Source organism: Schistocerca serialis, chromosome 7 (genome assembly GCF_023864345.2).
Source record: "Schistocerca serialis cubense isolate TAMUIC-IGC-003099 chromosome 7, iqSchSeri2.2, whole genome shotgun sequence".
NCBI lineage: Eukaryota > Metazoa > Arthropoda > Insecta > Orthoptera > Acrididae > Schistocerca > Schistocerca serialis.
Genome location: NC_064644.1, coordinates 274,025,542 through 274,050,231, shown reverse-complemented (window position 1 = coordinate 274,050,231; position 24,690 = coordinate 274,025,542). Strand labels below are relative to the sequence as shown.

The 24,690-nt window shown below is 46.2% G+C and overlaps 1 protein-coding gene and 1 pseudogene across 2 annotated transcripts in view; one reads left to right on the top strand and one right to left on the bottom strand.

Annotated features, from left to right (window-relative positions):
* The window catches only part of LOC126412649 (ras association domain-containing protein 10-like), a 1,122,590-nt gene that overhangs the window by 612,541 nt on the left and 485,359 nt on the right, over positions 1 to 24,690 (bottom strand). The window lies entirely within an intron of this gene.
* Positions 24,506 to 24,623, top strand: LOC126413642 (5S ribosomal RNA; annotated as a pseudogene).

The window sequence follows — 24,690 nt, the reverse complement described above, 5'->3', positions numbered from 1 at the left end:
AGATACTTGAAGACAGACGTATTCTGTCCCGCGGAAGCTTACTTACGTAGTCCCAGGAACCAGTATTGAGTGAGGTATCTTCCCCTACAGATCGCTCCCATAGCGGGCGCATAGATAATATTAAACTAAATACAGCGTTCGTAGAACGCTATAACGAATCATTCTTCCTAATCTTCCACGCAAATGGAATTGGAAAAAGCCCAAATAACTAGTACAATAGGAAGTTCCCTCTGTCCTGGACTTCACAGAGGGCAGAGTATAAATGTAGATATGTCCGACTCTGTAGCTGAGTGGTCAATGTAGAAGGCTGCTATGAGGAGGGACCCGAATTCGATTCTCGGTAGCGTCAAAGACTTTTCCTTGGCGGGAGGATTGCACTGGGGAGCAATCAGCCTCGTGATTCCAATTGAGGAGCTACCTGGTTGAGGGGTAGCGGTTCTTAACGCCGACAACAGTCGAGAGAACCGTGTGCTGATCCCAAGCAATTCTATACCACATTCGCACGGCGCCATACGTCACGGGCCAGATAGGAATACGGCCCTGTGATTTAGGTCACAGGACGCGACACTACAGGTATTACGAGTAGCAGCCACTGCCTCCATCGGGGAGAAAGTCGCTGTTTGACACCACTTTAAAACTTCGTAGCTGCACGTTTAAATAGACTCATGCTCTCGATAACATATGACGAAATTAAGGACTGCATTGGATACCTTGTCACTGACGTACTGATTTTCAACGAGACCCGGGCGTAGCCGAGCGTTCGCGATGTTTGTCGAGAAAGACAACTAGGGAGACGTCACGCAAGTTCGTTGCACGGGCCCCGCCAGAGGATGACAGGGCGGCCGGTCTACATCGCGTGGTTTTCAGGGCCTGATCTGTGTGTTTCGTCGTTTTCGTTTACATTTAGATACAGATATATGACAACGTAAAGGTACAGAATATTTCCGTCCTTTGCCAGCATTAACTAACTAAACAATACAACACAAATTAGCACTGTAGAAGACATTGCGCATTAGTTGGTTGATTTGGGGTAAAAGACCAAACCGCGAGGTCATTGGCCCCATCGGATTAGGGAAGGGTGGGGAAGGAAGTCGGCCGTGCCCTTTCAAAGGAACCATCCCGGCATTTGCCGCACCCTCAGTCCGTAAAATCATGGCGACGGTGATCTGGGACTCTGATGGGGCTATTTTGTTTGAAGTCCTCCGTCATGGCGCAACGATTAACTGTGAAGTGTATTGTACTACCCTCAGGAAAGTGATGAAAAGACTTCAAAGTGTTCGCCACCACAAAAATATTGAACAACTTCTCCATGACAACGTAAAGCCCCACACAGGTCTGCGCACCAGGAAGGAGCTCGTAACACCTCTTTTGATTCTTCTCCTACATCCACCCTAATGCCCGGATTTCGCACTTTCCGACTTTTATCTTTGGCCCAGTGAAGAGGCCGTGCGAAAGAGTATATGGATGACTGGTCGGTAGTTGATGCAGAAAGACGTTGGCTCCGACGTCGAGCAAGGAAGTGGCACCATGCGTGTATACAGTCCCTCCCAGTAAGGTGGCGTAACGTCGTCGCATTGAACGGAGATTATGCTGAAGAATAGGTTTTTCTAGCCAGAAGACTGGGGAATAATATTGTGTACTAGAATTTTGAATAAAGCAATCTTGGTTACAGAAAAATAAATCTCTTACATTACTCACTGAGAACCCCTCGTACACCCGTAACTCCGCCGAGGATATACACCACTGGCCATTAAAATTGCTACACCACGAAGATGACGTGCTACACACGCGAAAAGTAACCGACAGGAAGAAGATGCTGTGATATGCAAATGATTAGCTTTTCAGAGCATTCACACAAGTTTGGCGCCGGTGGCGACATCTACAACGTGCTGACACGAGGAAAATTTCCAACAGATTTCTCGTACACAAACAGTAGTTGACCGGCGTTGCCTGGTGAAACGTTGGTGTGATGCCTCGTGTAGCCGGCCAGTGTGGCCGAGCGGTTCTAGGCGCTTCAGTCTGAAACCACGCGACCACTACGGTCGCAGGTTCGAATCCATCCTCGGGCATGCATCTGTGTGCTGTCCTTAGGTTAGTTAGGTTTAAGTAGTTCTAAGTTCTAGGGGACTGATGACGTCAGACGTTAAGTCCCATAGTGCTCAGAGCCATTTGAACCATTTTTTTTTGCCTCGTGTAAGGAGGAGAAATGCGTACCATCACGTTTCCGACTTTAATAAAGGTCGGATTGTAGCCTATCGCGATTGCGGTTTATCGTGCAGCCACGTCTCGATCCCTGAGTCAACAGATGTGGACGTTTGCAAGCCAACAACCGCCTGCACGAACTGTTCGACGACGTTTGCAGCAGAACGAACTATCAGCTGCGGTTACCCTTGACGCTGCATCACAGACAGGAGCGCCTGCGGTGGTGTACTCAACGACGAACCTGGGTGCACGAAGGGTGAAACGTCATTTTTTTCGGACCAGTCCAGGTTCTGTTTATAGTATCATGATGGTCGCATCCGTGTTTGGCGATATCGCGGTGAACGCACATTGGAAGCGTGTATTCGTCATCGCCATACTGGCGTATCACCCGGCGTGATGGTACGGGGTGCCTTTGGTTACACGTCTCGGTCACCTCTTGTTCGCATTGACGGCACTTTGAACAGTGGACGTTACATTTCAGATGTGTTACGACCCGTGGCTCTACCCTTCATTCGATCCCTGCGAAACCCTACATTTCAGCAGGATAATGCACGACTGCATGTTGCAGGTACTGTACGGGCCTTTCTGGATACAGAAAATGTTCGACTGCTGCCTTGGCCACCACATTCTCCAGATCTCTCACCAATTGAGAACGTCTGGTCCATGGTGGCCGAGCAACTGGCTCGTCACAATACGCCAGTCAGTACTATTGATGAACTGTGGTATCGTGTTGAAGCTGCATGGGCAGCTGTACCTGTACACGCCATCCAAGCTCTGTTTGACTCAATGCGCAGGCGTATCAAGGCCGTTATTACGGCCAGAGGTGGTTGTTCTGGGTACTGATTTCTGAGGATCTACGCACCCAAATTGCGTGAAAATGTAGTCACATGTCAGTTCTAGTATAATATATTTCTCCAATGAATACCCGTTTGTCATCTGCATTTCTTCTTGTTGTAGCAATTTTAATGGCCAGTAGTGTATTCGCCTTTCTTTGTACTATGATACGAGCATTTTTCATTAGGGTCTGGAACGTGAATGATGTGATGAAATTAGTAAGACAGCTTAGACAATTAGTAGGAACGATAGACGACGTCCGAGGAGTGTCTGCAGCGCGACAGAGAGAACGCGCTCAGCGGTGTGTAAGCAGGCATAGTGTGGTGTGTGTGGCGCCTCGTTATACGTTAGGGCGTTGATCTCGGCCGGCAGGAACAAGACGGCGCGGAGCGGCGCGGCGCGCAGGAAGCGGGCTCGGGCGCTCTTCCGGAACTCTCCTCCAGGAGGCGAGGCGAGGCGAGGCCGGGCCCACGGCTCCGCCTTTTGCCCCAGGCTCCTCGAGCGTGGCTACAGTCCCGCGATAGATATCTGCTCTACGTATCCTCAAGCCACCGTACGGTACGGGGTTGAGTACATTAGTGCTTCGATTTATGATATTCCGCCAGAAAATTAGTAGTAACAGATTGCAAGTCATCTGCTGAAATCGAATTTGTACCTGGGGTTCCCAAAAGAAGAGTTACAGGCTCTCTGCTGCTTCTAATTAGTGACTTAGCTAGTTATATGTTCCATAGTTTGTTCTTTTATCGAAATGATCTGTAACGAGTCGTTATACATGTGTAAGTAGGTTGTTTAGGTTTTTATATTGGTAACGCCACGTAGCACTCTGTATGAAAATCACTGGCTGTGCTGTGTGCAGTCTGTGGCTGGTTAGCATTGTTCTAATATTCGCTATTGTATTGTTGGGCAGTTGGCTGTTAACAGTGCGTAGCGTTGCGCAGTTGGATGTGAGCCGCCAGCAGTGGTGGATGTGGGGAGAGAGATGGCGGACTTTTTAGAGAGGGTGATCTGGACGTGTGTCCATCAGTGAGAGTAAATTTGTAAGACTGGATGTCATGAACTGATATAGATATTATGACTTTTGAACACTATTAAGGTAAATATATTGTTTGTTCTTTATCAAAATCTTTCATTTGCTAACTATGCCTATCAGTAGTTAGTGACTTCAGTAGTTAGAATCTTTTATTTAGCTGGCAGTATTGGCGCTCGCTGTATTGCAGTAGTTTGAGTAACGAAGATTTTTGTGAGGTAAGTGATTCATGAAAGTTATAGGTTATTGTTAGTCAGGGCCATTCTTTTGTAGGGATTATTAAAAGTCAGACTGCGTTGCGCTAAAAATATTGTGTGTCAGTTTAGTGTTGATCAGAATAAGTAAAGAGAGTAATGTCCGAGTACGTTCAGTTTTGCTCAGCTGTTTGAAAAGCAAATAATAGCTCATATGGCTCTTAGCACTATGGGACTTAACATCTATGGTCATCAGTCCCCTAGAACTTAGAACTACTTAAACCTAACTAACCTAAGGACATCACACAACACCCAGTCATCACGAGGCAGAGAAAATCCCTGACCCCGCCGGGAATCGAACCCGGGAACCCGGGCGCGGGAAGCGAGAACGCTACCGCACGACCACGAGCTGCGGACAGCAAATAATGTAAGAGGTTTATCAGCACAGTCATTCATAATTTTTTCTAAGGGTACGTTTCACATGATATGTACACACGATTAGTGTTAACGTTTATTAACATATAATTTCTCAGTCCTACTCATGCCACTACACTTAACAACTAGTTATTTTTTTTCAATTTTTTTTTATCAGGCTACAAGATTTTAAATAAAAATTCGTTCACTGAATGGAAGGACGTATCCATCAGAAATGATTTTAGGTTATATTTAAAACGTGCTTTGCTGCCTCTCAGATATTTTATGATATTGGACAAATGACCAAAGGTTTTTGTTGCTACATATTGAACTCCTTTCTGAGCCACTGACAGCTCTCTCTGGTGTTACAGATATGGATACCACTATTCTCCTCAAATCGTCATTGGTTATTTATAATTGATTTCACTAGCGAACATGTGTATTGTGACGGTGCAGTTAAAATGCGTAGCTACTTGAAGAGATACTTGAACAAGTATTATTCTTTTTGCTTCTTGAGTTTCCCCAAAAAATTATTCCACAAGACATTGCTGAGTCGGAATGTGCAATAAATGTCAGGAGATTGATACGTTTGTTTCCAAGGACTGGCAGTTATACGAAGAGCAAAATTAGTTAAACTTAATTGTTTGAGAAGCCCAATAATAAGCTTCTCCCAGTTCAAGTTTTCATCATTATGTACACACAAAAAGTTGGAGCATTCCATCCTACTTACCTAACCCTGTTCATGTGCAACATCAATTGTTGGTATGGCTAGCTGTTTACAGAACTGAATATAATGTGTTTCCTCAAATATAAGGAGAGCGTTTTTAGAGAACACTTCAAACTTATTTTAAAAAATTATTAACAATCTCTTCCGTTGCTTTCTTCGTAATGGCATTTATTGGAACACTGCTATTCTCTCCGAAAGGTACCAATTCAGCTCGCTGAATGTTATTTGGAAGGTCTTTCACGTAATGATGGAATAGGAGCGGACCCAAAATTGACCCCAGTGAGAATCGCTTTGTTATTTCTCGCCAGTCACTAAAATTTTCTACCTTTCCAACAATTATTCAGCGTTTTTTTGCATTCTGATCTGTATAAACCATTTCTTACACTGTGGGCAGATGATGATGTCGTTCACCATCTACGAAAGTCATAAAGAAATCAAAACTAATTACAGATCACTCTACTTTTGCCAAACATTTACACTTTCTCCGGTGTATAATTAACACAAACAGAGAACGGTAAACATAACTGTAAACAACAAAAAGCACCTTCTCACCCTACAATAAATTAACCACATTCGTAAAACCATAACAGAAAAGAAACAAATCGTAAATGATCAGACCAACCTGGCAAATAACACACTTTTTTTAAAGTAATGGATCACATAGTATAAGACCTAAGTCACCCATTGACTACCCGCTCCCCTCAGTTTTCATTCTTCGCTATCGCCTCTTTTTTGTTACTTTCACTGTAACACAGCCACCCTCACTCATCCTCCGCCTCCCCCCCCCCCCCGCCCACCTCTTTGCTCCCCCCCTCCTCTCACTCTCATATCTCTCTGTCTCCCGACTTTTCTCCATCTCTCTCCCTTTCCTCCTCTGCCCCCTCTCAATGTCTCTCGCTTTTACTCTGCCCCCTCATCCTACACAAACCAACAATCCACAAATGAGTACGAAAGTGCAAAAGCAAGTGCGTTCTCGGGGTTGGCATTTTTATAAAGCTTTATAAAAGTGAAGTGAAAAGAAACGCAAATGCATCAAAAGAAAAAAAACAGGTTCGTAAAAACCGAAATATCACGAAAAGTGAAAGTATAATCAATTTTTTTTTCAGTTTCAGATTTCCATTAACAACGAAGGAAAAAATCGGTGGATTTCAGAATATATTACAAGCCAAATTTATAAATAAAAACTGTTTTTACTCTGATAGGAAAAGTGGAACGCGTCTCGTGAAATATGTTGTTGAACTTCTTGTAAGCGTACCTCGGAAAAATAAAACAAATTGAAATTACAAAAACATTTAGGCAAGATACCAAAATGGAGCAAAAACATTCAGTTGACTCTGAATAATTGAAAGTGTGATGTCTCTACATTAGCACTAAAAAGTTTCGTTAAATTTCAGTAACACGAAAATCACACAACCTTGAAAGTCGTCGATAGCCGATAGAGCGAAATGCCTAGCAATTACGGTTGCCGACAGCTTAAACTGGAACCATCAATGGAAAATGTTGTCGGGAAGTCGAAATAAAGACTGCGATTTAATGATAGAAAACATAGAAGATACAACGAATCTATTAAGGAAACTGTCTACGCTACGCTTTTCTTTTCTGCGTGTGTGAGACGTCTTTAGCAAATAAGATTGGCTCTTAGCACTATGGGACTTAACTTCTGAAGTCATCAGTCCCCTAGAACTTAGAACTACTTAAAACTAACTAACATAAGGGTCGCGCGGTTCAAGACTGTAGCGCCTAGAACCGCTCGGCCACTCCGACCGGGCCAAATAAGATTGTTGAAGGAAACAGAGAAAATTCAAAGAAGAGCATTTCCTTTCGTACTATCGCTAAATAGGGGCATAAAGTGTCACGGATATGTTTTTCACAGCGAAGAGGTCTTTTAAATTCGTGTCATCAACTTTCTCTTCAAAATGTGAACGCATTTTGTTGATTCCCATCTACATAAGGAAAAATGGCCACCTCGTTAATATAAGATAAATCAAATTTCGAAGGGAAAGATTTAAATGATCACTTTTACCACCTGCTATTCGAGAGTGTCTGAAAGTGGCTCTATGAACCCTCTGCCACAGACTGAGTTGTGGATCTTCAGAGCAGTTTTTGAGATATTGTAATTGTTTTTCTCCGTTTTGTTCCAATAGCTGCTGGTACACAGAAAGTTCAATTATCGCAATGCCTACATATAAACTCGCAGTCGAGCAGCCGACCCGAGCGGAACGCTGCTCTCTGCACCTGGCGTAGCTGCCCGCGGATAGCTCCTTGGAGTGGTCCCCAATAAGCTACAACTGGCGTAGCTGCCAGTGACGCTCTTCTGAGCGGCACGAACCCGCGCAAGCTGCTTAACGCTTTCGGGCGCTAAGTGGCAAGAGCTTCGGCTCCACTTCCTGCAACTTCGGTTGCAAACCTCCCCAGCGGGACTCTCCCGTTCTTTGGTAGGGTAATCTCAGTGTCAGGGGCCCGTTCACGTCGGATAACCCCGCGCACTGTAGGCCGCTCTCTTCAACCCGCGCTCTCTTGCGCCGCGCATTGCACTCCGCGCAGATAGGTCGTAGGGACCCCCCTCTTCTGTAGGAACAGGATACACAGCGCTATCGCTAAAAAAAGCATTATTGTCGCTCCTTAAAAAGAGCAAAATTGTCGTGTTCCATCCTTCCCTATCCAAATAAATAATTACTCCTGAAACAGCGAAGATGTCCGATCTTTCCTGTGCTTCCCCACCACTCACCCGCAGCAAAGCTGCAGCACAAGAGGCGGTAATGCCGGCTACTCCCGCCATCATTTCCGTCCCGCTGTCCACCTTCCAGGAGCAGGTTGCCCTGAAGGACCAGCAGATCGCGGAACAGCTGGAGCTGATCGCAGAGCTGATGGGCAGCGAAAACACACGAACAGAAACACCCACACCACACACACAGGCACCTGCTGAACAACAGAAGGACATGCCCCCTATTTCACCTCTGGCGGCCCAGGCACCGACGGAACCGGTTCCAGAGCCGACAGAGGACACAACAAACACTGATGAAGACGGGCCGTGGCAGCAGGTCGGCCCAAGGCGCAAACAGCAGCCAACTACACAAACAAGTGAGCCCACAAACTCACGAGGCAACGGCCAAGCGCTGCTGCCAACACCATCCACGCCGCGAACAAACAATAACAACACAGGGACCAACACAAACAACCCTGCGACTGCAGCAACCACAAACATACACGCAGCTACGCAGAACACTAACAACACCGCGACCGGCTTCCCACCGGTCATCATTCACAACTATGGAGACCTAAGTCTCCTAAACAGAGAATTTAACAATAAGCACAGCCCCACAACATACTACTCCAAGCTCACCGGGGAACACGCCGCACTGTACGTGGCGAACAAGACAGACTACACGAATCTACTGGACTTTCTCAAAGAAAGGAAGGTAGAACACTTCACGTACAGGACAGTCTTGGAAAAAACACAACAGTACGTGATTAAGGGGATAGACTCACGAACCCCGACCGACACGGTACACAACGAACTCTCTGCTCTCGGGTGGGAGTGCATTCGGGTAAACCGGATGTCAGAGTTCGGCACAGCGAGACCGTCACATAACTACATGGCGGAGCTGGCCGACACGGCCAAATCCCGCGACCTGCTGAAGTTAAAATTATTTCTTCACATGGTCGTTAATGTAGAGGTGTACAACACGCCGCGCACCCCCCAACAATGCCACAACTGCCAGCGCTATGCGCACGCGGGTATCAGATGCGGTCTCGCACCCCGCTGCCGCATTTGCGCCGGCGGTCACACAACCCAACGCTGCAAACTCCCCAATACAGCACCTCGCAAGTGCGCCAACTGTGGTGCTGCCCATCCGGCAAACTACAGAGGGTGCATTGCATACAAAGCAGCTCTGAGGCGCAAAATCGCCAAACATGCGAAACCAACCGCCATCACAGTTCCAAAACCGCCCCCGCGCCCAGTAAGAAGTGGTTTATCCTTCGCTGGAGCGGTCGCTGGCAGCCCCAGCAGCGCGGGACGGTCAGAGGAGCCCCAGAGCTCAGAACACGCTCAGCAAACACCCCCAGCAACAGGCACACAACAGACATGCACAACAAATGACACCACACCCGCACCGGGCACACCGCACGAGACAAGCAACAACACCACCCTACCCCCTGAAATCGCGAACTGCAGCCCACCACAGGCTACAGAAAACGCACACACACAGGGACAACCACAGCGCCAGAGGAGGAGGAGAAGGAGAAACAGCCGCAGCACGAGGAACACGACCGCACCACAACAATTACACAGGCAACAGAACACCAACACCCACGAACACATCCCGGACACCAACTCAACAACCCACATAACACACCCACTCACCTCAGAAAATACACAGCCGCCCACAACTGCCACACGAACAACCGACTCGCAGGCCAGCCCTCACCAAACGCCAACACTGGAACAAGCGGCCGCTAACACGACCAACAACTCCCAGGCCGACATGACCAACATCACAACAACATTCCAGAGAATAATGGAAACATTATTCCCCGGACGCACGACCACCGAAATAGTCACGAAGATTATGGGGTGTGTCTCACAACTCTTTATGCAGTTCATGTCGGGTACGCTCAACTGGACTAGCTTCCAAGCCACTATCACACCGCTCTTTACACTACTACATGGATAATACACCACACCAGCCCCGAAACGCAGACTTAAACACAGTCACACAGATCCTGTTTTGGAATGCCAACGGGATCGCAAACAAAAAAGCCGAGATGGCCGCGTTCATGGAGCGAAAGGGTATCCGAATCGCTCTTGTGAACGAAACACTGCTTACGCCTCGCAAACAACTAAACCTCCCAGGTTATTGCGTCTATCGTACCGACCGAGCGGATGGCAGGAGGGGAGGCGGCACGGCAATCATTATACACAGAGACATAGACCACACGAACATCGAGCTCCCAGCACTTGAAAGACTGGAGGCTACGGCCGTTAGGGTCAAGTTCAACGGAGCCAACACGACACTGGTATCGCTATACAATCCTCCTAAAAACATAGTAACACGCGATATCAGCACAGTACTCAACATGGCACCGCGGGTAATAGCCGCTGGAGACCTCAACGCAAAACACCCCGATTGGAACTCACGAATACGAACCTCCAACGGCAAGAAACTGTACGAACACGCACTAGGCCGAAACTACATTATACTTGGGCCGGACGTTCCGACGTTCGTGCCTACACAGGCCCGACATAGGCCAGACGTGTTAGACATAGCCCTCATAAAGGGCATCACATGCACACTCAACCTAACGGTTGAAAACGATCTGGACTCAGACCACATGCCTGTAATACTGCACATGGAAGAGACACTGCAGGACATTGAACCACGCAGGATGCTTAACTACAAACGTGCGAACTGGACACTGTTCAAGGAAACGCTTGATAGTCGCATTCCTGACACCCACGAAATTAACAACACACAGCAAATCGATGAGGCTGTGGAGGCTCTCACAACTGCCGTCCAAGACGCAATGACTGACGCCATTCCATTTACAACACCAAGACAACACTCGACGGCCCTGCCCCAGGAAATCCTGGGCCTTATCTCAATGAGGAACCGCCTCAGGAGATACTGGCAGCGTACCAGGCGTCCGTTCTATAAACTGCACGTCAACAGACTCCAGGGCATAATACGGAATAAAATCCAAACATTCAGAAACGAACAATGGGGACAGAGACTCGCTCGGCTGGATACCACACGTCCTGGCGTGTGGCAGCTGGCCAGACACTTCACCAGGGAGAAACATTACATTCCCACGTTACAAGGACCAGACGGCCCAGCCTACTCCGCGACGGAGAAGGCAGAGCTTATGGCCACAACACTTGCAGCGTCCTTCATGCCGAATCTGGTTCCTTCAGACCCAGCATTCACACTTGAAACGGACCAGGAGGTTACACGACTTGTAGCCCAGCCCTCGCGCGACGTAATCAGACGTGCTAGCACAAATGAAGTCACATGGGCTATCAAGCACACCAACGCTAGAAAAGCCCCTGGGCCTGATGGCATTCAAAACCGTGTCCTCCAGGAGTTCACGGATAAAGCCGTAGAATACCTCACACACCTAACGAATGCCATCCTGACACACCAACACTTCCCTGACTTTTGGAAGGCGGCCAAGGTCCTGATGTTCAGGAAGCCAGGGAAAGACCACTCCCTCCCACAAAATTACCGTCCCATCAGTCTGCTGTGCTCGCTCAGCAAGATTGTTGAGAAGGTAATACTAAAACGTATCACTAGGCATTGCATCGCCAACGACACCCTAAGACCGGAGCAATTCGGCTTTAGGAATCACCACTCGACAACACAACAACTCCTCCGCGTAGTCGAACATATAACACACGGCTACAACATGAACAAAGCCACAGGGGCCGTGTTCCTAGACATCGAAAAGGCTTTCGATCGTCTCTGGCACAACGGACTCATACGCAAACTAAGCGAAGCTGGTTTCCCAGACGGACTCGTACGTCTCATACACTCATATCTCACGAACAGATGTTTCAACACTAACGTGCAGGATAAACAATCAACACAACACGGTATCCAAGCTGGAGTACCCCAAGGAAGCATTCTGGGGCCCATCTTGTTTAACCTGTACATTAATGACTACCCAGCGACACGAAACACGACGTTAGCCGTCTACGCGGATGACACAGCCATCCTCGCGCAAGACTGGAAACCGTCGAACATCAACTCACGAATACAGACAGCACTTAGAACAGCTGAGCCTTGGCTGGAGCGATGGCGTATTAAAGTAAACGTCGACAAGTGCGAAGCAGTTCTGTTCACACGCAGACCGAAACTACTGCGCAAACACCAACACTGTAGACCGATAACACTACATACACGCCCAATACGTTTCCGAGAGAAAGTCAGATACCTTGGTGTCTGGCTGGACCGGAAACTTACATGGGGGGACCACATCGAATACGTTGCCAACCGAGCGCACGCGAGGCTCAAACAGCTCTACCCAATGCTCAACAGGGAAAGCACACTGAATAGGAGGGTGTCGAGGTCCTTATACACTACACTGATTAGACCTCTGATGACGTACGCAGCTCCCGTCTGGGGATATGCAGCTCCCACACGACTGCGCCGCCTGCAGATCATACAGAACAAAGTGCTACGAATCATTAGCAATGCTCCACGCTACACACGCACCGTGGATCTTCACCATGAATACCGCCTTGATACCCTCAAGGAAGTATTCAAGAAACACGCTACACGACTATACAGGAACTCGAGACACTCGAACAATCCTTTCATCCTCACTCTGGGAAACTACGATCACAACCACAGGTGGAAACACAAGCGACCAAAGACACTGCTAGCTAGGGCATAACCACCTATGGTAAACTAACATACGCAAACAGCGACAAACGACGGTAAGCCCCTGCATATCAGCAATACTGACTGGCAACTACCAGCTGCTATTAGAGCCGACCAACAGGCCACAGCAGGGACACCGACGAGCTCGCCCACAGACGCACGAACAATCTCCCAACACTCCCTCACACTGTGCCTCCGGTATATGACCTATCGGACACAAGACCGATAACAAACATAACTGTTGCAGGTCGCAGGACGCTGAACGAGGACTCTGTACCAGCACCCAGCGCCAGCCGCCGAGCAGCACAAACGGACAACGTCAAGGTATCGACATGCATGATACCCACTAATAACAAAGCCTATCCTTGCACAACCTATCGCAGGCAGCAAGACAACCGCTACTGCTCTTGCCGCCCGACCTAACTTTCGCAGAGGTTTTTTTCCCTTGGCTCTTGCCTTGGCACTTTTTTTCCTCTGCCCTTCAAACCGCTACCCTTCGTCAGATTTCGACCAATCTATCTCCAGATGAGCGCGTATTAATGGTTAATCCTAACCAGACGTACGCAAACATCGCAGTACCCACATCCTGCGACACCTCACTTTAGTGAATACTAACCCTTATGCAGAGATGGCAGTAGACCTTTTGTGTTGGCCATCATGCCGGTGTGGGCGTGGAGGGGCTCCACCTCTAAATAAAAAAAAAAAAAAGGTACACAGAAAGTTCAATTATCGCAATGCCTACATATATACTAGAATTTTTCTAGTTATACCCTTCTGATAATTGCAGTTGGTCTACGGAAACGATGTAACATATTTTGTGTATATAAGAGGGTCGGACAAAATAATATAAACACTTTACAGCAATCCTTTAGTCTCTATCTTGGAGATTTAATGGCGTCGCGCGAGCCCCAGTAACAACGGCAGATAAAATTTACGCTCTCTTAATAATGTGCCACACGCGAAGAAAATTATGCGAAGCAGTTCTCCGCTGATATACTCAGAAACGCATATTGACGGCGCAGTTTAAGCCTCTGCATTGCTATACTATTAAATAAGTATTAATAACGGTCGCCAGCCTCGCTTTGACACACAAAACAGAGTAAAACTGTTACTACTTCTATACCGCTAATAAATGCCCAATTGTAATCTAGTTAATTTCAGATAGCTTCCGGGATCCGATCGCTGGGATGGTAAATATCCACCGCCAACAGTCCAAACATCGCCTCGTATGGTTGCTAGTTAATTCCGACGCTAACCTCCAGAAGAAACAAAACAGGAAAACGCTTCAAAGTCAAAACAATCACGCGTAAAGGACCTAGAATTTAAGTAAGACCTCACCAAGTTAGTCTCGTTCACTAATTACCACGGTCCAGCTGTAAGCTTGCCACGACAACCTAATTCCGCCTAATGAGCATGCGCATTCATGATAAACGGCACCACTGGTGAAGAAAACTGTTATTTCACGCCTGCGCTTGGGAACACAGTCTCTGATTAATAAAGAGTTCCCGTACTTGAAAACAAAATTGGGTTACCAATATCACTGAGTACTGCCTTCATAAACACACTTCGAAGCACCACCTCTGCTCCATAGAGCACCCGCCTCCCACTAAGTCAGTTGGCCGACTTCCCCGATGTCATGTACAGAGCGAGATGGCACAGTGGTCAGTAAACTAGATTTTGCATTCCGGAGAACGGTGGTTCAAATCCGCCTCCGGCCATACAGTTTCAGGTTTTCAGCGATTTCCCTAAACCGCTCCAGGCAAAGACGGGATAGTTCCTTCGAAAAGACAAGCCAATTTCTTTCCCCAAACTTAACAAAGGCCGGCCGTTGTGGTAGAGCGATTGTAGGCGCTTCAGTCTGGAGCCGCACGACCGCTACGGTCGCAGGTTCGAATCCTGCCTCGAGCATGGATGTGTGTGATAGGTTAGTTAGGTTTAAGTAGTTCTAAGTTCTAGGGGACTGATGACCTCAGAAGGTAAGTCCCATAGTGCTCAAAGCCATTTGAAGCCATAACAAAGAAACTACGAATCACGAAGGAATTTTCCGAATGGGACAGTAGTCGGTAGATGTGATGTAATGAACAGCCAAACAAATGATTACAACTTCAGAAAAATTGGAGGATTTGTTCCAGAGAAAGAGCTTTATAAATTGAGCAAGTCAATAACGCGAAGGTTCGTCTCTGGCCCTATGCAAGTAGTTATTCGATTCGGCATTGATTGAAAGAGTTGTTGGATGTTCGTCTGAGAGGTATCGTGCCAATTTATGTCGAATTGGTGCACTTGATCGTCAAAATATCGAAATGGTTATAGGATGCTGCCCGTAATGCGCCGCACGTTCTCAGTTAGGGAGACATCCGGCGACCTCGCTGGCCGAGGCAGAGTTTGGCAAGTACGAAAACAAGCAGTAGAAACTGTAGAAACTTATACTTGCGGGCAATATCTTGCTGAAATGTAAGCCTACGATGGCTTGCCATTAAGGGCAACAAAATGGGGCGTACAGTATCGTCGATGTACCGCTGTGCTGTAAGGGTTCCTAGGATGACAACAAAAGGGGTCCTGCTGTAAAAAGAAATGACACCCCAGACCATCACTCTTGATTGTCGGACCTTATGAAGGGCGACAGTCAGGTTGGTATCCCGCAGCAGTCCAGGGTGTCTCCAGACACGTCTTCGCTGGTCGTCACAGCTCAGTTCGAAGCGGGAATCGTCACTGAAGACAATTCTGCTCCAGTCAATGGGATTCCATGCCGAAAACGTATCTGGAGATGTCCTGGACAGCGGTCGGATACCAGCCTGTCGTTCATCATATGGCCCGCCAAGCAGCAGTGATGATCTGGTGCGCCATTTATTTTCATTGCAGACGCCTTTGGTTGTCGCCCGCGGCACCCTTATAGCACAGCGGTACCTCAACGATAGTCCACGGCCCTTCTGTTGTCCTCAGCAAGCCATCCTGGGCTCAGCAAGATAATGTGCGCCCGCACACGGTGAGAGCTTCTATTGCTTGTCTTCGTGCTTGCCAAATCCTACATTGGTCAGCAAAGTGGCCAGATCTCTCTGTAACTGAAAACGTTTGCGGGCAGGCAACCAGCTCTGGATTTTGACAGATGGTTCAAATGGCTCTGAGCACTAAGAGACTTAACATCTGAGGTCATCAGTCCCCTAGGACTGAGAAGTACTTAAACCTAACTAACCTAAGGACATCACACACATCCAAGCCCGAGGCAGGATTCGAACCTGCGACCGTAGCGGTCGCGCAGCCACAACGGCCGGCAGTTGGACAGAAATTGGCACGATATCCCTCAGGAGGATATCCAATAACGCTGTCAACGAATGCCAAGCCGGATAACTGCTTGCATAAGGACTATAGGTGGATCAACGCGTTATTGACTCAATTTGTGAAGCTCTTTCTCTTGGATGAATCATCCAAATTTTCTGTTTGTCTATAGATGTATATCTCATCTTCCGATTTCCGTCCCATTCGGATAATTCCTTCGTAGTGAGAGTTTTTTGCCCTTACAGTGTGTGGTGTCACCGCCAGACACCACACTTGCTAGGTGGTAGCTTAAATCGGCCGCGGTCCATTTAGTACATGTCGGACCCGCGTGTCGCCACTGTGTGATCGCAGACCGAGCGCCACCACAAGGCAGGTCTCGAGATACGGGATAGCACTCAGCCCAGTTGTACGACGTCTTTGCTAGCGACTACACTCACGAAGCCTTTCTCTCATTTGCCGAGAGACAGTTAGAATAGCCTTCAGCTAAGTTCATGGCTACGACCTAGCAAGGCGATGTACCACAAGGACGATATAAAGTTAAGTATTCGAGGAGCTGCATACTTTTCTTATTAGCATTCACTCCTTATCCTGTTCCAGAATTCACGCCCGTCTGCGTTAGATAGCTTCCTTTTCGGCCTCCTCTATCTACAAGGTGTTGGCACATTTACCAACACATCACAGTGCATTCACACATTCCATTTGCGAGGAGGGCGTGCTAACAGTCCATCTTGACGGAAATCGTATCTTGCAGTGATCTGAAAAAGTGATAGTTCATCCATCACTGATATTTTTTATGATACAAGAATCGTTAATTACCAGGTACCTAGCATTCCATGAAAATCTCGGTCATAAGTACCCAGAGAGGTTATTGATCACGTGGAGTGTTCAGGATGATGAGATCGGTGTGTACATCACGCTCTTCCGTTACACAGATCTTAAATTCTACAGCCGCGCCGCCGTGTTAGACAGCGATGTTTACATACTAATGTTCGCATTACGTGCGTGACAGGAAGTTTTACAGGCGAGTGCGTGTCTAGAGTATGCATGTGTTCAAGCCTACTACTGCTTCTATTACCAAAGTGCACACGTAACGGTGTACATGTTAACACGAGCTGTGCACTGTATACCAACATGGTTTTGACCAACAGCTCGACAGCTTCGAATCTTAAGCACACTTTGAGATTTTCCAAATATTCTGCGCCTAATTCAAGTATGCTCACGAGATTCTTTTTCATTGTAGGCTTTCCACGGCGGACTACATTTATAAAGGTGAACATGATCGGATATTTGAGAGAAATTTCGACTGAGTGCCCTGACTGGAATCTGTACCCGTGCCGTTCTCCGATGTTTTAAATTTGCTATCTCAGTGGGTAGCAGCGTATAGAGAAAAAGTGAAGATCTATATTTAACGTTCCGTCGATAAAAACGTCATTAGAGACAAAGCACAAGCTCGCATTTTGTCAGGACGGGAAGGAAGTCGGCCTTGCTGGAGCGCCCGAAGGGGTTTAGGGACTCTACGGAAAACCTAAATCTGGATGACCGTACGGGGATTTGAATCGTGCACAGTTTAGATGCATCTGTCTTAGTCACACCGGTACTCGAAGGATGCGGCATCGCCAACATGATTTCCTAAATTTTCACCTTCCCTCTTTACAGAAAGGATGACGATTCTATCTACCAACATGAATAGCAAAAACTGTGTATCAAATCTGAATGTTTACGTAAGTTATCGCAACTATGTGCTTAGTTTGAGTAAAAATGAGGGCAGGCCAAGAGCCGCGTATCTGAATGCTTGAATGCTTCTCCCGCCCCCCTCCCCTTCAAACTGTAGAAGTTATGTCTTAAGCAGCCGAAACGCGAGCTACGGTTATCTGGCGATATCGCCTGCAATCTACTGCCCGCTTCGATCCCGCGAATTTCAACCAGTATTTCGAAAGCCACTGTGTTGTAAAGATATTCTATGGAAAATTAACTGCTATGTTCAGCAGATGTGGCAATTCATTTCCGTAAGTCTGCTAATACAAGCAAAAACAAAAAACAAAAAAAAGACAGGAATTGAAATGTATTAATCTTATTTTGAAACGCTTTTCCTGGGAACATTTTTCCATCGAGGTCAAACAGGTTGCAACGGGTGTTCAAAAAGTCTCTCCTCAGTGCCGTATGATTGTTAGCCGCGCGTGCCGTATGATTGTTCGCTTGCCTGGGTTACTTCCCTTCAAGTGGACTCTCCCGACATTCCATTATGTGAAAATTTGTAAGTAAAAATGAATATAAAATAAATTAATAACTTGTATTTCACTGCGGCATACGGCACGCGCGGCTAACAATCATACGGCACTGCGGAGAGACTTTTTGAACACCCTGTATAAATATTTTGTATCTGTAATTCAAAAATGCATCTTAAAATCCTCACTTTCTTTTTAGTTTATTACCTTATGGATAACCTGCAAGAATTACAATAGTTTTGTAGTCTCGCTGTGTCTACAGAAATATTTTCAGTATGTGCCCTGCTTGTTTCTATAACCTTTGTTATAAATTGTGTGAGGGAAATTACGCTACATGAAATCACAAGAGACCGAAGTGTGGCTGTAGGATTAGTACTCCATGATCATTTAAATCACAACCGCCTTGCCGCAGTAGTAACACCAGTTCCTGCAAAATGGTTCAAATGGCTCTAAGCACTATGGGACTTAACATCTGAGGTCATCAGTCCCCTAGACTTAGAACTACTTAAACCTAACTAACCTAAGGACATCACACACATCCATGCCCGAGGCAGGATTCGAACTTGCGACCGTAGCAACCGTGTGGTTCCGGACTGAAGCGCCTAGTACCGCTCGGCCACAGTTCCTGCAGATCACGAAAGTAATGAGCTGTCGTGCTTGCTGTTAGCACTCGGTCGCGCGGGTTAGCCGTGCGGTCTTAGGCGCCTTGTCACGGTCCGCGCGGCTTCCCCCGTCAGAGGTTCGAGTCCTCCTTCGGGCATGGGTGCGTGTGTGTGTGTGTGTGTGTGTGTGTGTGTGTGTGTGTGTGTGTGTTGTCCTTAGCGTTAGTTTAAGTTGGATTAAGTAGTAGGTAAGCTTAGGGACCGAAAACTTCAGGAGTTTGGTCCCATAAGACCTTACCACAAATTTCCAATTTGTTAGCACATGGATGGGTGACCATCCGAGTCTTCCGAGTGCCGTTGGCAAGTGGGGTTCACTCAGCCCTTGTGAAGCTAATTGAGGAGTTACTTGACTGAGAAGTAGCGGCTCCGGTTATGATATCTGACAACGGCCAGGAGACCAATGTGATGGCCAATGCCCTTCCACATGCGCATTCAGTGATGCCTATCGGCTGAGGATGATACTTCAGTCGGTCGGTACCATTGGGCCTGTTTGGAGACTTGAGCTGAACATTTAAATTAAAATAAACACTTAGTATCACCTCATTTCGTTTAAAAGTTAAAAATAATTATAATATCTCAAGATGGTTCGTAACTGATTCAATATCATTACCTCTGAGTACTGCAACTGTTCGTCTAAACTTTCCATGAATTTCTATTCTACAGCACAAGCATAAAAATGCTATTACTGCAGAAGCTGAAGATGTCAGTGTTTTTATGTTTCTGTTCCTTCTTCTTACAAGCTGCAGCTACGTGTTCAAATTAACTTTGCAGAATACTTTGTGCTCCTTAAATAACTGTAAATTCCATCGTAAAGTCCTTCCTCCACTTGAGAATAGTGAAACAAAACAACGACGCTTAGTAAATAGACAAACCACCCCAGATGGCATCGGAATTTCGAGCGATCACACATCGATCGCTGTGATCTGCGAATTAACGTATGTACATGTCGCACCATCTAGCGACGGATTGCTGAGATTGTCACTAGTGTGTGTGTGTGTGTGTGTGTGTGTGTGTGTGTGTGTTGAGGACTGGGAAGAGGGGGAGTGGCGTCCGGGGGGGGGGGGGGGAGGAGAGATGCTACACAGACACTACCGTCCTCTTAGGTACTCAATGGAGCAGTCAATCTGCGTGTAGTATTCCATTTCGGCGGAAGGAACTGCTATCCAACTCTGTTTTAATCATCTTAATTTCAGAACGAACTGCTTTCAAACTCTGCTTTTATCATTTTAATTTCCGAAGGAACTGCTTTCAAACTCCGCATTCACCATCTTAATTTCAGAAGGAACTGCTTTCAAACTCTGCTTTGACCATCTTAATTTCAGAAGGAACTGCTCTCAAACTCTGCTTTCATCATCTTATCTGACGTTTTCCGTCGCGATGTTTTCTTTCAGAACCTCAAAGACGAATTTTGCCTCCATCCCTTCCAAAAAAAAGGAAAAGAACTCGTCCTTAAAATCTTCTCTAGGATCGAAAAGCAAAATGCTGCGATAGACAAGACTACCTCTGCGTAAATTAATTTAGTATAACGTGCATCAGTTTGACCAAAACGAGGCAATGCCGCTGTGAAAGCTCTAGATTCATAATCGGAAATAAAACGGTTTGAATGTTTGTCCGCTAATGTAGTTGAATGTTGATCCGACAATGATTTTCGGTTTTCCATAGTTTCTGGCTAACATTTCGGACGCGTGCCATGAATGTTAGCCCTCAATTCCTAATGAACTAATGGTCGATGAGAATCTGAAATCACGAAAAGGAATAAAGGCAATTCCCATAAATACATACTTATGCCATGTAACTATACGTATCATCTACAGAGCTGCTTAGCACTTTAAGCTTCTTAGTGTTATACATTTCACCTTTATTCCACTGTTATGATTTTATCTGAATTGCTTTCTACACTGATGTACTATCATTATTCATGGTGACTGAGAAAATGTTATTTTACACGGACTTACTTTCTGGTACTTCAGTTCACTACTACGATGTACTTTGCTGTTGTTATCAGCTTCCTTTTAATGTCATCAGAAAAACTTTATGTTTAACACTAGAGGTATACATATCTGCAGCTTCATCGTTTGGACTGTATACATATCTGAAGATCATTTACGAAGTTATTAATTTTGAGAAGCAGCACTGTGTACGTCAGTTATTGCAATTGCAACGAATGTGTATTTTAGGAGTTTTCGTGTTCTGTTTCTGAATTACGTTCTGATTTTCGTACAAAAGATTTCTACGTCTTAGCCTGTGTGGGTGTGATTCCGTTTAGTAATTGATAATATGATACGCTCTCCCGTCTTAAACGTAACTATTAATATACAACGAAAGATGTACTTTGAAACTGTATATCGATGGTACTTTATGATACTTTCATTGTACGCTCTTTGACTGTTACAATTTTCCCCACCATATTTACATTTACACATATGTGGTGGTACTTTAACCAGCTGTGTAGATGTGTTTTGGGACTATACGTTGCGAGGTTTATCGTCCCCTTATTACTAGTTATATGTGGCTTTTTAATTATATGTTACTGTTATAGTTCTCGCCCCACTATCAGTCCATGCATTTTATGCTTTAGAATTTAGATCGGTACCAAGACAGCCGTACTATGCATGGCACGCGTCAATTTGAGGAAGAAATTTCTGGGAATTTACATCTGGAACACGGAGATGTATGGAAGTGAATCGCAGACTGTGAAAGAACCGTAAAAGAAAGTGAACCGAAGCGTTTTAGATGTACTGCTATAGAGGGATCTTGAAAAATAGGTGGGCTGATGAAATGAAGTTCTCCACAGAATCGGCGAACAAAGGAAATTGTAAAAACACTTACTAGAAGATGGAAAGGACGACAGAAAATGTAATAAACATCAGGAAATAACTTCCACGGCACTACGGGAAGCTGCAGATAGTGAAAGCTGTAAGGGAACACAGAGGCTGCAATATATGTAACAAAAGATTCGAGATCGTCTGGTGTAGGTGCTACAAAAAGAGGGAGAGATTGAAACAGGACAGAAAGTCATAAGGGAACACACCAAACCAGTCAGCAGTCTGTTTAAAAATATATGATCCATAATGAATTACTATGTAAGTTATATGCGCCACGTATATGTATAACACGTAAAGGACGGAAGAGAAGTGGTACCTCGCCACACAATAAACCATCCTGTAATGTTGCATTCAAATTAGTCTACGGAGTCCTGCTACAACATGCCTATGTTGTGACATTTGTAGAAAAAATTTAAAAATCTATCAATATTCACGAAAAATTTCTGTGTGTCTTAACTCAAAGTCTAACTTCTCAGCAGTTTATGAGGAACGCAGAAAGAGAAAGGAACAACAGAAAATTATGAAGAAAGTAACGGGTACTGTCATACAGTCCAAACGATGAAGCTGCACGTTTTACCCTCTTCTCCGGAACCATTTATTTTATAATTTCATTCAGCATTCAGCTAGCCACTGTCATCATATATTCTATCCTGTCTTCCATTCTGTATCTACGTCCGACATTTCAACCTGCTTCTTTAAATGCAGCGCGAACTTTTCTCGGTTTCGACTTATACAGGTTGTGAACTTTACGTCTTGTTAGTGTGCAACGTCGTATACTCGTTTCTCCTGCGACGAAGGCGAGGTCGTCTGCTAGGCTGGGAATATAATATGAAAGATAGCGTAGGGAACGGCGCTGAACTGGCGCATTGACAGAGGCAGCAGCATATTTACGGGCTGGGTTTTTTCCTGCTTCATGTCACTGACGACGAGGTCGCGGGCTACAGAAATACTGCAAACAGTAACTTTATGGAAATCGGGCAGCGACGTGCAGCGTATGCAAAGAGGCAGCACAGGCATCTAAGCACGTGGTGGTACTCAGCTCTACGATTTGCTTAACGCTCCTTCCTTTTCGAGCACAGCATAACAACGTAAAAAGAAAATGTCAGATCAAGTAATCATCACTAGAGCTATACACCGTTCAGTAACATCAGCGTGACCACAGCCTATGTTCGACGTTAACGTGCAATAGCCATTTACAGATGGCAGGTGCCAGTACTAGAGGTGGAGTGTATACAGGGTGTTACAAAAGGGTACGGCCAAACTTTCAGAAAACATTCCTCACACACAAATAAAGAAAAGATGTATGTGGACATGTGTCCGGAAACGCTTAATTTCCATGTTAGAGCTCATTTTACTTTCGTTCTTCCACCTACTCAATGGAGCACGTTATCACGATTTCATACGGGATACTCTACCTGTGCTGCTAGAACATGTGCCTTTACAAGTACGACACAACATGTGGTTCATGCACGATGGAGCTCCTGCACATTTCAGTCGAAGTGTTCGTACGCTTCTCAACAACAGATTCGGTGACCGATGGATTGGTAGAGGCGGACCAATTCCATGGCCTCCACGCTCTCCTGACCTCAACCCTCTTGACTTTCATTTATGGGGGCATTTGAAAGCTCTTATCTACGCAGCCCTGGAACCAAATGTAGAGACTCTTCGTGCTCGTATTGTGGACGGCTGTGATACAATACGCCATTCTCCAGCGCTGCATCAGCGCATCAGGGATTCCATGCGACTGAGTGTGGATGCACGTATCCTCGCTAACGGAGGACATTTTGAACATTTCCTGTAACAAAGTGTTTGAAGTCACGCTGGTACGTTCTGTTGCTGTGTGTTTCCATTCCATGATTAATGTGATTTGAAGAGAAGTAATAAAATGAGCTCTAACATGGAAAGTAAGCGTTTCCGGACACATGTCCACATAACATATTTTCTTTCTCTGTGTGTGAGGAATGTTTCCTGAAACTTTGGCCGTACCTTTTTGTAACACCCTGTATAAAGCGTGTCGGGGTACGAGAAAAACAGTGTCCTTACTCTAATGCGTAAACGGAGTGATTTATCTGACGTCCAAACGGGTATGATCATTGGCTTTTGCGCCTAGGGTGGAAGCATTTCCAAAACGGCTAAGCTTGTGCTGCAGTGGTTAAAGTATACCGTGCATGGTAAAATGGTGCTAACCAAAACCGGCGCCGAGGCAACTGTGGTTCACCACGGGCCACGGATGACAGGGATGAACGACAGCTGCAGAGTTGTGGACAAGCGAATAGACGAGCAACTGTTGAGCAACTGTCATGATTAGATGAACAAAGGAGCTACCCGCAGTGTCTCCTCAAAGATCGTCAGGGAACGTCGCTGCGTGTGGGCCTCTCCAGTAGGTGACTGACTGGTTCATGCACCTAAGCTGACTGCTGGTCACCGGCAACGAAAGCTGGCATTTGTATGCCAGTACCGCACCTGGGCTTCCACTGAGTGACGACAGGTGGTTTTTCAGATGAACCACGTTGTATGCTCCATTGGACAGACAGGAGTTGGCGTTTACGGCCCTGCAACAATCGTCGGAAGGGTCACGGCCGAAAAAGGGATGTTATGGTCTGGGGAACATTTTCGTGGCATTCCCAGGTTGATCTCCACATTCTGGAAGGCAAAGTGGATCAACAAACGTATGCATTATCCTTGGCGACCATGTCCACCCCTACAAGCAGTATGTTTTTCTCTCGGCACAATGGCTTCAGCCAACCGCCTTTCCGCAGTGGTAACACCGGTGCCCGTTAGATCACCGAAGTTAAGCGCTGCCGGGCTGGGCTAGCACTTGGATGGGTGACCATCCGGTCTGTCAAGCGCTGTTGGCAAGCGGGATGCACTCAGCCCTTGTGAGGCAAACTGAGGAGCTACTTGATTGAGAAGTAGAGGCTCCGG